This window comes from Hemiscyllium ocellatum, chromosome 25 (genome assembly GCF_020745735.1).
Source record: "Hemiscyllium ocellatum isolate sHemOce1 chromosome 25, sHemOce1.pat.X.cur, whole genome shotgun sequence".
NCBI classification, from domain to species: Eukaryota; Metazoa; Chordata; class Chondrichthyes; order Orectolobiformes; family Hemiscylliidae; genus Hemiscyllium; species Hemiscyllium ocellatum.
In genome coordinates, this window is record NC_083425.1 from 20,427,900 (window position 1) to 20,437,577 (window position 9,678).

The following is a 9,678-nucleotide window of genomic DNA, read 5'->3' on the forward strand; positions in this document are numbered from 1 at the left end:
TGCAACATTTAAAATGCATCTGGATGGGTATATGAATAGGAAGGGCTTGGAGAGATATGGGCAAGGGTGGTGGTGAAGAACTACTGTATAGTCATTTGTGATGATGCTGTCACTTTAAAAAGGTTATTTTGTCCTTTGTTTTGTTTTGAAGAGAGGTTATAAAAGTACAAGTTCCAAAGTCTAGTTTGGCAATGGTAGGGGATTACCAGTTCTCCCAGTTCAGGTTCGTTCTAGTTTGTTTTAGCTATTGCAGTCACAAGATGTTGGAGTTCAGAAGCTTCAGTAAAGAATTCCTGACCGACTTTCCCTGAAATCTCTTAGCTTGTAAGAATCAATGTTTGAATTTACCTTTATGCCAAGAGGTGGGTTTGTGGGATATCATTGTTGTGGAACAGTTAATTAGGAATTTTTACTGTATTGGATCGATTAAGTTTCCCAATAGTTTACAGTTGAAACAGGAACAAAAGAAAGTGGAATTTAGAATAAGTAGTGTTTAAATAAATTCAGTTTTGCTTAAAGCCCAGTGGTTTGACCAGTTGCATCACACCTGAAACAACCACTTCACATTTACCTTTAAAACAAAGAAAATGTTCAGGTCTAGGCTACCATCTTAAATTATTTTGAGGGATTCTGGCCTATGCATGACACAAGGGAAACAAAACTGTGCACCATAGTCCAGTTGTGGTCTCACACTCATGAAATGGGTGAGCGATTTTACAGCATGGTTGCAATAGGTTGCACTAGAAGTATTTACAGGCAAACTACTTATTGTTTAATATTCACATCTTTATTTTACTTTACTTCTGAGTTTCATTATATTTTTTGTCATAAAAAAAAAGGAGTTTGAACTCCGACGATTGAACGGACAACTTCAGGAGTGGATCATTGAGCAGTTGGGGAGAAGGTGAGTGACAGGCCATTTTACAATTTTAGACAAGATTTGTAGCTAAGGTTGCGGATCAGGCTCTAAGTTTCCTTGCTGAGCTTTGTCAGATTTGTTGTCAGATGATTAGTCACCATGCTAGATAACAGACAGCCTCCAATGAAGCACTGGTGTTCTGTTCCGCTGGTCATTTGTGTGTCTTGCTCGGCCTGTTGCAGTGGGTGATATCACTTCCAGTTCTTTTTCTGAGAAAGCTAGTAAATGGAGTCCAAATCGATAGGTTTGTTAAAGGAGTTCCGGTTTGAATGCCAGGCCTCTAGGATTGCTCCTGTAGTTGAATATCAATAATATTAATAACATTAATACTAATGCCTATACATATCAATAAACTTCACCCGAGCCAAACTAACACTGGCCTCACTGCTAGACGAACCAATGATACAAACAGCTGACGGCACCAACTCCATCAGCAAGGACAGCATCCTCAAACTAGTAGACCTGTGCCTCACGACCCACTTCACCTTCAACGACAAGGTCAACAAACAAATCCGTAGGACACCTTTGGGATCACCAATATCAGGACTCTTAGCAGAAGCAGTTATATAGCGATTAGAACAAACAGGCCTTCCCACGATCCAGCTCAAGCTTTGGGTCCACTAAGTAGATGACATATTTGTCATCATGAAATGCAACAAACTAGAAACCCACAAATACAAACAACACTCTCACTCAAAGTTCACCAAAGAGGAAGAGAACACCACCGACCAGTGTCTGCAAGAAAGCCACATACACGGACCAGATACACAACTACAGGAGCAATCATCCCAATACCCACAAACAGAGCTGCATCAGGACATTTAAATGAGCCACAACAAACAGCAGCACCCAGGAACTACGAGAAGCTGAGGAAAAACCACTATACGAAATATTCAGGAACGGTTACCCAATAAATGCAGTCCACCGATTCCTACACAATAGATCTAAAACAAGAAACACAACAAGCGCAGAGACTCTAGCCACCCTGCCATACATTAAAGGCATCTCAGATGATGATCAGACTACTCTGGCCCCTAGGCATCATGATAGCCCACAAACCTACCACCACACAACCAACTCCTGATGAATTTAAAAGGACCCTGTACCAACAATCAGCAGAACAAACGTCATATACAAAAATACCCTGCAAGGATTGCAACAAACATTACATTGGACAGATGGCCAGGAAACTAGCCACCAGATTACATGAACACCACAGACATGACCAACTATCACCGGTATCTATATGCACGGACAAAGAGGGACACCATTTGACTGGGACAGGCTAAACAAAGACACGCACGGGAATTCCTAAAGGCCTAGCATTTAAACCAGAACTTCATTAACAAACACATCAATTTGGATCCCATTTATCAACTTCTCAGAAGAACCAAAAGTGATATCACCCACTACAACAGATCAAGACAAATAGGGAGCGGGACATCATAGCTTCATAGGAGGCTCAGTGATGATGTTACCTAACATGGTGATGAAATGTCAGAGAACAAATCCGCCAGCTCAGCGGATGAAAGGACCGGGAACCGGTATTAATGAACATAGTGAGCTGGTCAGTGAGTTAACAAAGGTAGCCAATAACAATACCTCTCTCGGCCTTCAGCATACCTCCAGCTCTGGTAGTACTCACGATTCAAAACCATACCATAAACCTCCATTCAGGAATATATTCTCTACCCTAGAGTTGAAAATGTGTTGCTGGTTAAAGCGCAGCAGGTCAGGCAGCATCCAAGGAACAGGAAATTCGACGTTTCGGGCAAAAGCCCTTCATCAGGATGCTTCCTTGGATGCTGCCTGACCTGCTGCGCTTTAACCAGCAACATATTTTCAGCTCTGATCTCCAGCATCTGCAGACCTCACTTTTTACTCTATCCTAGAGTTCTCAGGGAGCATCACTTGATCCAAAATGTTAACTCTCATTTCTCTCCACAGATGCTGCCAGACCTGTTGAGCTTTTCCAGCAACTTCTGTTTTTGTTTTCAATTTACCCCGTCCACAGTTCTTTTGGATTTTATTCTCTACCCATCCACTTAACCAAGCAATGGTCAAAATTCACCAGCTGAGTGTGGTCAATTGTGTTAATATGCAAGTTTCATCTAATGCCTTGAAACTTCATGGGACTACAGGTCAACATTGAAGACTTGATGTCCGCTTAAACTGCACAGCACTGTTACTAATGCTGCATCTCTGGGATTGGGAGAGGTGTTAGAAATGTGAGCTATGACTCATTGAGTATGACTTCAAACTTTTGCTTTAGTTGTCTATGGGTCACTGCCGGATGTCTGCAAGGTCAGTAGAAAGTCAACAGTAAGTTGTGCTGTAATTTCCAGGAGCAAGGGCAACAGTGAATAGTTGATCTGATTTCATTTGACATTTTTAGTATCAGAAGAGCCATGGAAAAGGATTTTTAAAGCCAGTGAAGATAGAAGCAACCAAATGCATTGAAGGAAGGGCAGATTCTTTTCCACTTCAGTACATTATTTAAATTAAAAATAAAGATGCCAGGAATACTTGAGTCAGGCAATAGTGAAGGAAAAAGTGGTTAAAAATTAACAGGGGCAGTATGGCGGCAGTATGATTAACACTGCTGCCTCTCAGTGCCAGGGATCCAGGATAGATTCCAGTCTCGGGTGATTGTGTGGAGTTTGCACATTCGCCCCGTGTCTGTGGGGGCTTCCTCCTACAGCCCAAAGATGTGCAGGTTAGGTAAATTAACCATGCTAAATTGCCCATGGTGTTCAGGATGTGTTGGTTAGGTGCATTAATCAGGACTAAACATAAGGTGGTAGGGTAGGGCAACAGGTCTGGGTGTGTTACTCTTCGGAGGAACAGTGTGAACTAGTTGGGCCAAAGGGCCTGAATCCACACTGTAGGCATTCTATGATTCAATTAATCAAATACAGAGTGACTGGGGTCAAGTACAACAAAATGGAAGGCCTGAAAGGGAAGAAGGGGATAAAAGATTAGAGGACAAATGGTTTCATAATTAAAATCTAAAAGACTGTGAATGGATATAATAGAGGAGCAAACTCCAACCCTTCAGGCACGAATGACAACATTCTGATAACTGCGATGCAATGAAATAAAATGCTAATGAAACCATCAAGTCAAAAAGGGCCAGAACTCATGGATTTGTTGAGCTCAAGTCCAGAAGCTAAATGGAGCTAAAGGAAGATATGCCATCTCTTAGCTCAAAGCAAACTCATTTAGATCATGATCACACCTATTTCTTTTAATTTGATTTGGTTGTGACTCACTTTTGTCCTTCATTCTGCACAAACCCTTGGTACTTACATCATGAAAAACATGTCGTTAAGACTCATCACCCTACACAAATAGCTTCCCTTTTCTAAATCTTCCTCACCATCACCAGCACTAAAGCCACTTGTCTTTTCTCGGTTTTGAAAGGTAATTGATCTGAACCAATAATCCCTCACTAATCACAGATCCCAGCACTGTCTTCAGTTCAAACTGTCAACATATGTAGCATTTTATTTTGTTCAGCCTACCATCCAAACTTACCTAAAACAATTCTTGGGGTTTAAAAATTGTTGCAGCTTTATAGCAGTAGTGAGGAAACAAAGGTAAATCCTACTGGTCTTATTTGCAAGATGTCAAAGATTGCTTCTACCCTCCAAAGACCCACCTTCGCGCTGAGAACATGCTCCAGCATACTCTGCAGCACTCAAACTTAGCAACTCAAAACTCATGTACAGCACAGAAAAAGATCCTTCAATTCAATTCGTCCATGCTGACCAAATACTCTAAATTAATCCAGTCCCACTTACCAGCATTTGGTCCATATCCCTGTAAACCCTTCCTATTTACAATACCCATCCAGATGCCTTTTAAATATTATAATTATACCAGTCTCCACTATTATCTCATTCCATACACACATCACCCAGTGTGAAAATCTTGCCCCTCTCACCTTAAACCTTTGCCCCTCTAGTTTTAGACTCCACACCCTGGGGAAAGACCTTGTTCTACTTACGCTATTCATGCCCCTGACGATTTTATAAGCCTCTATAAAAGGTCACACCTCAGCCTCCAAAACTCCAGTGAAAACAGCTCCAGTCTATTCAGCCTCTCCCTATAGGTCAAATCCTCCAACCTTGGCAATCATTTCTGAACCCTTTCAAGTTTCACAATACCCTCCTCACAGCAGGGAGACCAGAACTGCACACAGTATTCCAAAAGTGACCTAACCAATGTCCTGTACAGCTGCAACATGACTCCCAATAAAGTCAAGCATACCAAACACCTCCTTCACTATCCTATTTACCTGCAATTCCACTTTCAAGATATTATGAACCTGGACCCTAAGGTCTCTTTGTTCAGCAACACATCCCAGGATCTAATCATTAGAGTGTATAAATCCTGCCCTGATTTCCCTTCCCAAAATTCAACACCTCATGTATCTAAATTAAACTCCACCTGCCACCCATCCTTGGCCTTCTGATCCAGGTCCTGTTCTACAGAGATAAAACTTCTTCGCTATCCACTGCATCTCCAATTTTGGAGTCATCTGCAAACTTACTAACTATATTCCCTATGTTCACAGCCAAATCATTTATATAAAACGATACATGCAGGGGATCCAGCACCGATCCTTGTGGCATACTGCTGGTCACACGCCTCCAGTCTGAAAAGCAATTCTCCAAAAGCGCCGTCTGTCTTACACCTTTAAGCCAGTTCTATATCCAAATGGCTAGTTCTCCCTACATTCCATGTGATCTAACGTTGCTAGTCAGTCTACCGTGAGGAATCTTGTCTAACACCTGACTGAAGTCCATAAAAATCACGCCCACCACTCTGTCCTCATCAATTCTTAGTTACTTTTTCAAAAAACTCTGTCAAGTTAGTGAGACACAATTTCCCATGCATAAAGCCATGTTGACATTCCCTAATCAGTCCTTGCCATCCCAAATACATGTAAATGCTGTCCCTCTGGATTCTTTCCAACAATGCTCAATACAGAATCAAAATACTCATTTGGTATCTCCCCCATCATCTACAATTCCACATACAGGTGGACTTGGTGATTTTTAAAGGGTCCCTATTCTCTCCCATGTTGCTCTTTTATCCTTAAAGTATTTGTCAACTCCCTCTGGATAACTCTATTTGCAAAAACTATCCCATGTCCGTTTTTTTTGCCTTCCTGATGATTTCTCTCCAAGTATATTTCTACTTCGTTTATATTCGGAGGGATTCACTAGTTACCTGCTGTCTGTACCGAACATACAACTTCCTTCTTTTTAACTAGTCATTGCCTACACCCAACAGCCTTGCCCTTTACTCTAACAGAAACAGACTGTCATCGGTCTCTCATTTTTAAGGCCTTCCCATTTTCCAGCTGTCTTTTTACCTGCAAATATCCACCCTCCAATCCATTTTTGAAAGTTCTTGCCTCGTACTGTCAAAACTGGTCTTGCTCCAATTTGGAACTTTTAGATCCCATCCATCCATTCCCATTACCTCTTTAAAACTGACAGAATGAAGGTTGCAGGCCCCAAAATGCTCCACCACTGACACCTCCATCACCTGCCCTGCCTTAATTCCCAAGAATAGATCAAGTTTACTTCCTTCTCCAGTATGTGTGCAAATACAATCAAAATTTTCTTGCACACATTTAACAAAGCCATCTCCATCCAAGCCCTTAACTCTGGCAGTCACTGGTTAAGTTAAAATGCCCTACCATTACCACCTATTATTCTTACAGACAACGGAAATCTCCTTACAAATTTCTCAATTTCCTACTTACTATTGGGAGGCCTATAATACAATCCTAATAAGGTGATCATCATTTTCTTATTTCTCAGCTACACTCAACTTCCCTGCATATATTCCCAGGAATACTCTAAGTAAAGCCATAATGTTGTTATCTTTAATTAAAAAATGTTACTCCCCTGGCTCTCTTGACCCCATCCCCACCTTCTATCCTTCCTATAGCATCTATATCCTGAAACATTAAGCTGCCAGTCCTGTCCATCCCTGAACCACGTCTCTGTAATCACTATGATATCTCAGTCCCATGATCCCAACCACGCCATGCGTGTGTCTGCCTTCCCCGATAGGCCTCGCGCTTTGAAATAAGTGTAGTTTAACAGTCAGGGCAGCCAGGAACAAAACTGGGAAAGAGGTGGGACTGATAGACTTGCGCCTTTTCCCCCAACTGCACCAGTCTCAGACTGAATCCTATCTCATGTCCCACCCCTTACTAGTTTTAATTCTGCCAAGCAGCTCCAGCAAATCTCCCCGCCAGTATATTAGTCCCTTTCCAATTCAGGTGCAAAGCATCCTTCTTATACCCAGAAGACATTCCAATGATCCAAACATGTGAATTCTTCTCTTACACCAGCTCCTCAGCCACACATTCATCCTCCTTTTCCTACTCTCGCCAGCTTGTGACAAAATTCAGACATTACTACCCTCGAAGTACTTTTTAAATTCCTGCCTAGCTCCCTATGTTTTCTCCTCAGAATCGTGTCTGTTTACTTCCCGTGTAGTTAGTTCCAGTGTGTAAAACAACTTCTTGCTAGTTGCTCTTCTGTACCATCACCAAAATATCCTTGATCCTGGTGCCACAAAGGCAACACACCTTGTGATGTCTCAGTCACCTGTAGAAAAATCCATCCGCACCTCTGACTAGAGAGAGTCCCCATCACAATCGATCGTTTGGAACCTGATGTACCCTTCACTAGGGCCAGTCTCAGAATCTGAAACCTGGCTGACAACACTACATTCCACTGAGTCCCTCACCCCCTACAGTATCCCAAACAGTCATAGAAATGTACAGCATGGACTCCTCGACCCCAGGGAAAAGACTTTGTCAATTTATCCTGTCCATACACTTCCTAATTTTGTAAACCTCTCTAAAAGTACCCCCTTAGCCTCCAACGCTCCAGCCTGTTCAGCCTCTCCCTGTAGCTCAAATCTTCCAACCCTGGCAACATTCTTGTAAATCTATTCTGAACCCTTTCAGGTTTCACAACATCTTTCCGATAGGAAGGAGACCAGAATTACACGCAATATTCCAACAGTGGCCTAACCAATGTCCTGTATAGCCACAACATGACTCCACAACTTGGAGATGGAGATAGTCAGAGGTGACTGCACCACCTGCCTAGCTTTCCTGATGGTAACTCATCTACTTCACAGTATCTGCGGTTTTTCTACATCCCTGCAACTGTCATCATACCTGCCAGCTCCTGTAAATTCCTCATTGCTGCTCCAACTGGTCATTGCGATCTGATGGGTGTTGCAGCCAAATACATTTCCTAAAGACATAATTGTCAGTAACACGGAAGCACTCCCTAATTTCCCACATCCGGAGAGGAAAAGCACATCACAAGAATTATATTAGATTAGATTAGATTACTTCGTGTGGAAACAGGCCCTTCGGCCCAACAAGTCCACACCGACCCGCCGAAGTGCAACCCATCCATACCCCTATGTTTACCCCTTACCTAACACTACGGGCAATTTAGCATGGCCAATTCACCTGACCCGCACATCTTTGGACTGTGGGAGGAAACCGGAGCACCCGGAGGAAACCCACACAGACACGGGGAGAACATGCAAACTCCACACAGTCAGTCGCCTGAGTCAGGAATTGTGAGGCAGCAGTGCTAACCACTGTGCCACCGTGCCGCCCATGAAGTACCTTGTAATAAATTTCACATTCTTCAGTTAAATGAGAAAATAAATTTAGGAGAGAATTCAAGCAATAAAATGATGGAACAATTACAGTTTGGGGTGAGGCCTCACTTAAATATACAATACTTTTGGGTATCAAGTTCTTGTGAAAATAATTGATCACTTTTCAGCAAGTGGTTAGGATTTGATCAGTCCAAGTCAAGAATCCATTCAATATCTGGTCAGGCATGACTACTGGTTATAGTAGATAAGTCAGATCCCAGAATAAAACCTGACTTGATATGACAAGTTCTACTTTTATTATGGAAGTGACTCACTGAATAGATTCACAGGAATACACATGTAATCTTAACATGTGTTATTAAAACAATTGCAGGTAGTAACTCCAAATTTTCTGAATCAACTTTTTTTCTTTAAATTTTCAATCTTTTCAAAAGAAAACTAAGTCAAATGGTGATCATACGAACGCTGGAGGCAGTTCAGAGAAGATTCACTCAGTGGATATCAGATGTGGAGGGACTGCCTTGAGGAAAGGTCGATACATTGGGCCTGTACTTGTTGGAACAAGGAAGGAATGAAGGGCAGCTTTACTGAAAGATTCTTAGGGAACTTGATAAAGATAAATGCAGACAGTGGTTTCTCATTGTGAAAGAGTCTAGGGCTCTAAGACAATCTCAAAACAAGCTGTACTGATGGAGGATTGCGGATAGTGAATTTGTGGAATTCTTTATTGTTAAAGACTGTTAAGACCACATCATTAAGTATATTCAAGGCGGAGACAGATTTTTAAATCAGTAAATGGAGGCAAAGGATTATGGGAAAAATGTAGGAAAGTAGAATTGAGGATTATCAGACACTTCCTGCCTACATTCCTGAAGGGCTTTTGCCCGAAATGTTGATTTTCCTGCTCCGAATGCTGCCTGACCAGCTGTGCTTTTCCAGCACCACTAATCTAGATTCAGCTATGAGGTATGTCCGCTCTGCTATTCAACAGGATCTATGGCCCACTTCTGCTCCCACGTCCAATGGTCTTAAATCATAAAAAAAAGTCACGTCTTAAATATTTGTACCTGAAGGAATTACAA